Below are 9,115 nucleotides of genomic sequence, written 5' to 3' on the forward strand. Positions count from 1 at the left end.
ATAGGGGGCTGGGAGTGGGCTCCGACGCCGGAGTGAAACACTCCGGTTTTCACTCCGGCGTCGGGACTTTGCCTCCATTTCGGAGAATCGCGCCCCTTGTTCTGTGCTGTAAATGTTAAATCATCCACTGCTCTTTTACCTGATTATATATTCAAATGCTTATCAAATTCTAAACCTTGCAGAACTACAGCTAAAAACTGTGGGAAGGGGGTCAAGGATTACACAACCTAGTGGGTCCCCCCTTGTAACAAAACCCACTTTAACTGAGTAACACTTGACTAGATGAGTCCGTTGTCAATTAGTTGGGCAATGCTCACGGCTCAATAACATGTCAACTGTGCCACTTGACACTTGCTGAGTGCTGGCAGAGCATGAAATAGGAGGGAATTGAAGGAGCTACTGTGATTGTGATGGGAACCTAGGTGTATGATGCGAGTAATTAATCAGAAGTCTAACTGATGAGGCATTGCTTGGTGCAGCACTAAGATGTACAAAGATACATATTTGATTTCATTGCATAGGGCTTTTAACCCTCCAGGATTGGCCTGGAGTTTCCAGGATTGGAAGATCAATCTCCAGAACACTGTTGTGTGCAGACCTGGATGAAAATCACCAGGACATTAAAAAAGATTGGATTTTTAAATCATTTTCTTGGAGTGTTTCTCATTACCGGACATACAAATATTGACAATTTGGGGGTGGGGGGCTATTTGGCTGACAGCTAAACCTCATCCAATTGGGTAATGAGCCTTTCTGTTTTGCGATTGGCGGAGGAAGGCAATGTGTCACAGGATGTGTCGGCTGAACAATGGGTGGAGAATGGGGGGGCAAATCATGTGATGAAATCTCCAGGAATACATTTAATCAAAGTTGGCAGCCCTAGCATTCCGCCAATTTTTTAAGGTGTAAAACAAATGCAATACTGACCAATTTTTACAGTGGGACATCTTGTGCCTAATCAGTATGAATTTTCAGCTCATTGCTAAATCAGCAGGCCAATTTTTTAAGCATCTTAAGAGGCCACCTCAAACAGATCTTCGAAGGCTTTCAGTGTGTTAATAAGGAGCCTATTGATGGGCCTACCCTGCTCGAGATTCTTCAGCAACAACTGTGGTTGCCAACTATAAGGAAAGTTATAAAGTATATCCTTTATATAGAAACCTTTCTGTTCATTTCTCCAAGATGGAACACCCATTCCAAACCCCTGTCACAAGGCAAGTCACAGATCACTGCAGGCACAGTTTGGCCTTTGGTCTATAGGGAAAACGATACGCTTGTGGTGGGCAAAGGATGTGGTGTATGAGTGCGGGGAGAAGGCTAATTGCTTGCTGGCTCCGCCAACAGGTGGCCTCCAGAGAGTGCTCAGAGCCTGGATGGGGGTGAGGGGACAGGTGACTGTGCCGGAGCAGGTGAATAGGACATTTGAGGAGTTTTAGCAAAGGTTGTGTAGGGCAGAGCTCCCGGGGGAAAAAGTCAGATATGAAGGAGTTTTTGGAAGGGCTAGAGTCTCCTTCAGTGGAACAGGTCCACACGGCGAGAGGGAAAATGCAAATGGGTAAAGCTCCAGGGCTAGATGGGTTCCTGGTGGAAATTTGTAAAAAGTTTTCGAACAGGCTGGCGCCACAGTTGGTGGAGATGTTTGAGGACATGGTAGCCAAGGGGGGGTGCTTCCAGAGACGATGGTACAGGTATCTATTTCGCTTTTATTAAAAACACATAAGGACCCAGTGGATTGTGGGTCGTATCAGCTCATATCTCTATTAAATGTGGATGCCAAGATTCTTGCCAACGTGTTGGTGTTAAAGTTGGAGAAGTGCCTCCCACAGGTGGTTGGGGGGGGGAGGATCAGACAGGGTTTGTAAAAGGTAGCCAGCTGCCCTTGAATGTGCAGCGCTTGCTAAACGTGGTGCTCTCGCCATCAGAAAGGGGGTAGCAGGAAGTGGTGGTGGCACTTGATGCAGAGAAACCACTTGATCAGGTAGAGTGGGTTATTTGTTTGCAGTATTGGAACGGTTTGGGATTGGGCCAAAGTTTGTGGCTTGGGTGAAATTGTTACAGAAGGAACAGAAGGCGAGTGTTCATATGAATGAGGTGAACTCGGGATATTTTCAGCTGCATAGAGGAACGGGACAGGGGTGTAACATGTCCCCCCCTTTAGTTTGTGCTGGCGACAGAGCTTTTCGCCATTGTGCAGTGGAGTGGGATAGTGAGCGGGAGGGGGCGTGTGGAGGGGGGCGGGGAGGGGGGGGGGGGCGTGGAGTATCGGGTGTCCCTGTATGCTGATGTACTTTAGTTGTATATTTCCAACCCAGTTCCCATGGTGGGGGATATAGCGGGGTTGCTCAATCAATTTGGGGCTTTTTTGGGATATAATTGAATTTGGAGAAGAGCGAGTGAGATGGGAGCTGGCTTGGGGGGATTGCCGTTTCCTGTGGCAACTATCCCCTTCAGGTATCTGGGGTTGTAGGTGGCTTGAGATTGGGCTAAATTGAATTTTACGAACCTGGTGGGTAGGGTCAGATGGATTTGTTGAGGTGGGACAGCCTCCCTGTATCATTGGCAGGCCAGGTGCAGGCGGTAAAGATGGAAATTCTGTTGCGGTCTTTATTTTTATTCGTGATTACCCGCCTTCTTCCCATAACTGCTTTTTATGGAGGAAACGGTTGATTTTGTCGTTTGCGTGGGCAGGTAAGGTAGCGAGGATTCGGAAGACGGTGGGTTGGATTCTCCGATTGCCGACGCTGAAATCGCATTCAGCGCTCGGCCAGAGAATCCACATTTATGCTGGAGTCGGTGGGGGGGGGGGGGGGGGGGGGGGGGGGGCTGTTTTTGCAATGCTCCACCCCCTCAAAAATGGCGTACTCACACCGCACACCATATGGACGGCCTCAGGACATCACCTGAGGCCCGCCCCCGATGGGCCAAATCCCCGACAGCGTCGCTCGCATGTGCTCACGCCATTCGGGGACCTTACATGGCGGCTGCGGACTATGTCCAGCGCCACCACAGTCGGGGGGGGGGGGGGGGGTGAGCCATTCTGTTGGCAGGGGGGGGGCTTTCCCGATGTTTCCGGTGACACCACTTCCTCGTTTTTGGAGGGGTGTTGTTGGTGATGGGGTTCGGGGACGGGGTTCATCTCAGCGATTTATGGGAGGATTCTGGAGGAGGATACGGCTTCATTGGGGGAGTTGCGGCCAAGTGGAAGGAGGAGCTGGTGGTGGCGCTGGAGGAGGGGTTGTGGTATGAGGTGTTGCGGAGGGTGAAAGCCTCAACTTTGTGCGCAAGACTGGGGTTAATATAGTTAGAGGTGGTGCACAGGGCACATCTGATGAGGTCAATGATGAGCCGGCTGTTTGAGGGGGTGGAGGATACTTACAAGCGGTGTAGGAGAGATCCGGCCAACCATGTACTGAAGTTGGAGAAGTTTTGGGGTTCGTTCTTTAGCAACATGTTGGCGATCTTGCATTTGGGCATGAAGCCCACTCCACTGGGGACCACTGTTGGAGCTGCAGACGGGGACAGGGATGGATTTTTTTAGACTTCACCTCGCTGATTGCTTGAAGCTGGGTCCAGTTGGGGGGGAAGTCAGCTTCTCTGCCCTGTGCCTCAGTGTGGCTGGGGGCCTAATGGGGTTTCTGCACCTGCAGGGGGCGATTGAGGGGTTCCATAAGAGATGGGGTCTGTTTATTCTTCACTTTAAACAGTTGGTCACTATCAGCTGCTAAGGGGAGGGGGTGTTTGGAAGCGGGGACAGTGTGCGGGGGTTAGTCTTTGAGTCATGTGTTGGTATGTTGGTACAGTGGGGGTGGGTGTACTACTGTTATTGTTTTTGCTTCATGTTGTTTTGTTTTATGTATAAAATGTTAAATAACAAATAAAAATATATTTTTTAAATCTGTGCCCCCTCATTCTCGGTCCTTTTATCTACTCAGTCCAGCCCTTTCATGATTTTGAATATTATGAACAAATGATCCAACACTCATGACCTGGAATGTATGAGATGCCCAGAGACGCTACAGCCCCCCTCATGCCAGACTCTGGGGCTCTGGGTTTCCACGCGATGACAGTGCTACAACTGGTCTCGTATAGGGAAGGCGGGGATTGGTTAAGAAATTGGTCAGGCCAGGCAGCACGGTGGCACAGTGGTTAGCACTGCGGCCTCACGGCGCTGAGGTCCCAAGTTCGATCGCGGCTCTGGGTCACTGTCTGTGTGGAGTTTGCATGTTCTCCCCGTGCCTGCGTGGGTTTCACCCCCAAACCGAAAAAAAAAGATGTGCAGGATAGGTGGATTGGCCACGCTAAATTGCCCCTGTGATGAATGGTATCGGTATAACTGCTGTAACTGTACCTTGCCCTTTAATACGATGGCCCCTTTAAGACCGGGCTTGGAACCCTGGGGGACTCCGCCTCTGGCTCCGCCCCCAGGAAACTGTATATAAGGTGATGCTTAGTGGGCAGCGTGCTGTGAGCACACTTCTCGGCAGCTGTCTGGTTCTCTGGTAATTAAAGCCTTTGAATTGCCAATCTGCTCTCCTGTGTCGTAATTGAGGGTATCTCAATTTAATTACCAGACACATCAAGATGGACAGCGCTCTAAAGCCGGAGAAGCTCAACCTAGACGCTGGGTCGCCGGAAGCCCCAGAAATTTTTAAATATTGGCTCCGGTGTTTTGAGGCCTATCTGAATTCCTCAGAGACTGAAGTCGACGGCCCTCGCAAGCTGAGCTTACTACATGCCCGGGTGGGCCATCGACTCTCCTCCGTGATCGAGAACGCTACAACGTACGGAAACTGCAGTCGAAATACTAAAGAACGCTTCGTAAAGCCGATTAAACGAGGTACATGCCAGACATTTTGCTCTCGACCTGCCGCCAGCGCTCCGGGGACACGCTAGACGAATACGTGGAGAGACTCACTGCGTTCACGAGGAACTGCAATCATAAAGAAGTGATGGCACAAGTCCACATGAACTTATATATTCGTGATGCTTTCGTGTCCAGCATCAGGTCCACGTACATCCGGCAGCGGCTCCTAGAAGATTGGGCAAAGGACCTCCAAGGCACAGTAACGCTCGCCTCCTTCTCTGGGAAACGGCCCACCGTAACCTCCGTAATACTCCGCGGACCTTACAAACCCCCTCTCGAATCCACTCCGGACTCGGCCACGCTACAGGCCTGTGCCGCGTGGCGATTCGCTCACACCGGGAGCTCCCCATGCTATTTCTGTGGGCAAGGCCAGCACCCACGTCAGCGTTGCCCAGCCCGCTCCGCTATCTGCAATGACTGCGGGAAGAAAGGGCACTTCGCAAAAGTCTGCCTGGCTGGGCCCAAAGGCCACAAACAAAAGTCTCATCAGGCCCAGAAATCAAACTCCCGGCCTCACAGGCCCCACAACGCAGCCGCGCGGCGGCCGGACACGCCCACGTCCGACGCGTCATCGACCTCGTGCGAGTCATGGGGGCGGCCATCTTGGCGGTGGCCATCTTCGAATCCCAACACGTGCGACCGACTGCTCCCTGCGCACCGACCCCGCTTATATCCACAGTGACCAGGGTACATTGTTCATGAGCGATGAGCTGTGTCGATATCTGCTCAGCAAGGGCATCGCCTCGAGCAGAACAACGAGCTATAACCCGGGGGGAAACGGGCAAGTGGAGAGGGAGAACGCGACAGTTTGGAAGGCCGTCCTCCTAGCCCTATGGTCAAGGAGTCTCCCTATCGCCCGCTGGCAGGAGGTCCTACCCGATGCCCTACATTCCATTAGGTCGCTCCTCTGTACGGCCACGAACGAGACCCGTCACAACCGTTTGTTTGTCTTCTCCAGGAAGTCCACCTCTGGGGTCTCGCTTCCACGTTGGCTGACGACTCCGCGACCAGTCCTACTCCGGAGACACGTGAGGAGCCATAAAACAGATCCGCTAGTCGAGAGGGTCCAACTGCTACACGCAAACCCTCAATACGCCTACGTCGAGCACCCCGACGGCAGGCAGGATACCGTCTCCCTGCGAGATCTGGCACCCGCTGGCTCTCCCATCGACCCCCCCCCCTCCTCTACCAACGCTCCCCTCCCTGCACTAACTGCCGACCCCGACAGCGCCCCCCCCGTAGCGCCCCCTTCCCCCCAGCCGGTGCCGGCACCAATCACCCTAGTCACCCCGGATACCCCCCCTGCTCCAACGCGGGCAAAGGCTCAGTCAACCGTGCTCCCGATATACCACCACCGAGAATGACCGTATCCACGGCAGCCTCACCGGAGCGGAGAAGGTCAGCACGGACGATCAGACCACCCAAAAGACTGAACTTGTAATTCCACTTCACCCCCGACGGACTATGCATTTTTTTAAAACGGGGTGAATGTGATGAATGGTATCGGTAGAACTGCTGTAACTGTACCTTGCCTTTAATACGATGGCCCCTTTAAGACCGGGCTTGGAACCCTGGGGGACTCCGCCTCTGGCTTCGCCCCCATGGAAACGGTATATAAGGTGATGCTCACTGGGCAGCATGCTGTGAGCACACTTCTTGGCAGCTGTCCAGTTCTCTGGTAATTAAAGCCTTTGAATATCAATCTTCTCTCCTGTGTCTTAATTGAGGGTATCTCAGCCCTTAATTGGATACTCTAAATTTATTTTAAAAAGAAATTGGTCAGGCCCCCCTTCCATAAATATCTGAGTTCAGATGTCAAGTGAGGATAGAAATAAAAAAGGAAAATGCTCGAAATACTCAGCAGGTCTGGTTGCATCTGTGGAGAGAGAAGCAAATGTTTCAGGTTGCTGACCTTTCGTCAGAATGCAGGAAATGAGGGCAGATTTGAGTTCAGTATAGTGCCCTCCCTCCCCCAGTCAATCAGCCTGCATGCGCAGTCTTACATATTACTATTTTTAAATAAATTTAAAGTATCCAATTCATTTTTTCCAATTAAGGGGCAGTTTAATGTGGCCAATCTACCTACCTTGCACGTCTTTGGGTTGTGGGGGCGAAACCCACGCAAACACGGGAAGAATGTGCAAACTCCACACGGACAGTGACCCAGAGCCGGGATCGAACCTGGGTCCTCAGCACCACAGGCACCACCGTGCTACCTTAGTCTCACAAATTACTAAGGCTGCAGGGTTCATGTAGCCTTACCTGAGTAAGCACCAAAACTCCCTCAAATTCAAGAGGGGGGTTGACTGAGTTTAATCCTCACTGAATCTTTCAATGTGTAAATGCGATAGATACAGGTTAATGCAGGGGATTTGTCAATAGCTGCGTGAGAGCAAACTGAGCCACCTCAAAATCTTGTTTTGTTTTTCTGTGGATTTATTTTCCCCATGGGATGTGTTTGATGCATGCCTGGCTCTGTGACTCATGTCTAATAAATAGTTCAGAACCACTTTTTGAAAACAGCTGTGCACATTCAAGCTTTCACGCACTCTGGCGCCCTGCCCCTCCCAAGCTCTGGTAAAATTAATCCATTTAAAGAGTGGGTGGTTCCTCTTCATTGTCTGCGTCTGGTCCAGACTGTTCACAATCTCAAGTGTTTAACCCTGAGCTGAGCTACCATCTCCCCCCCTATCTCTATGACCAGAAACTGCCTACCTCCATCTCTGTAATATTTGCCCTATCTCCACTCCTGGCTCAGCTCTTCTGCTGCTGAAAATCTCTTCCCTCTCTTTGTTATCCACTGATTTGACAATTCCACTGCTTTCCTGGCTGGCCTCTGAGCTTGGGGCTTAGGTGGTAAACAGTCTAGTTCAGACTCAGACAATAGACATGAAGAGAAACCACCCACTCTCTAAACGCAGCAATTTTAGCAGAGGTTATGCCCTCTGTAAACTTCAGCTCATTTACAACCTCACTCCCTTCATCATAACTCCCACCATCCTTTGTTATCACCCCATGCTTACAGATCTACATTGGCTTCAGGTTCAACAACACCTCTTTCTTCTCAAATCCATGACGGAGGCACGGTGGCGCAGTAGTTAGCACTGCTGCCTCACGGTGCCGAGGATCCGGGTTCAATCCCTTTCCATGTGGAGTTTTGCACATTCTCCCCGTGTCTGCGTGGGTCTCACCGCCACAACCCAAAGATACGCAGGGTCGGTGGATTGGCCACGCTAAATTGCCCCTTAATTGGAACAAAAAGGATTGGGCACTTCAAATTGTCTTTAAAATCTTCTGAAATCTCTCCATGGCCCCACCCTTCGCTGTCTCTCACGTCATCCAGCCCTACAACCCGCTGAGATCCCTCTGCTGTTCCAAATCTGCTTCTTGCAAATGCCCCAGTTTCTTCACTCAATCACTGACAGGATTCCCTTCAGCCGCAACATTATACTTTGGTTTTTGTTCCCTAAATCTCTCCACCTCTCGCTCTCTCTCCATCTGTACTTGTCGAAGGGTAACACCTGTCTTTCTTCGCTCCCCAGACACAAACTGTTTTGGGAACATGTCAAGCCAAAATACTCCCTCAGGTATTGGATGATGTCAGCTGTTGATGTGTAAATCAACCAAACGAGCCCTGTTGACACAGATTATTTGAGCTCTGCTTTCACATTCAGGATATGGAGTCATGGGCCAAAGCATAGAAAATACTCAGGAACATTAGGGCATATGGTAGGCTATGCGCAAGACAGTGACTGCTGAAAATGGACCCACACAGAGCGCTTTCCACATTGTCACAGTTCGCCTTAATGAAGCGAGTAGCAGAAGCTGCGCAGACCAGGAATTTGGTGCCTTGTTCCTGCTGTTTTCATTATGGTGCTTCGGCAGAAGAGCTGATACCCTAAACCGTGCTGAAAGAAGGGGAAATGTGTTGGTTCTTGTTGACGAGAAGAAGTTCAGCAGCTTCCTGGCAGCACAGTCCAGTGGGAGAAAGCCACCCTCACTGTTGAAGTATCCTTGCAGGATATTTACAAATGGCAACAGGCCCTGCCTGTGTACAGCATCCCTCCAGATGAAAACAATCTGTGGCCACAAGCTGTGGCCATGTTTAAGTACTGTAGTAAGATTTTAAAATTCTGAGAGGGACGCCTCCATCTTGGGGCTGGGGCCCCAGCCTGGGGCTGGTTTAGCTCACAAGGCTAAATCGCTGGCTTATAAAGCAGGACCAAGCAGGCCAGCAGCACGGTTCGATTC

The sequence above is a fragment of the Scyliorhinus canicula genome, chromosome 1, assembly GCF_902713615.1.
Source record: "Scyliorhinus canicula chromosome 1, sScyCan1.1, whole genome shotgun sequence".
Lineage (NCBI taxonomy): Eukaryota > Metazoa > Chordata > Chondrichthyes > Carcharhiniformes > Scyliorhinidae > Scyliorhinus > Scyliorhinus canicula.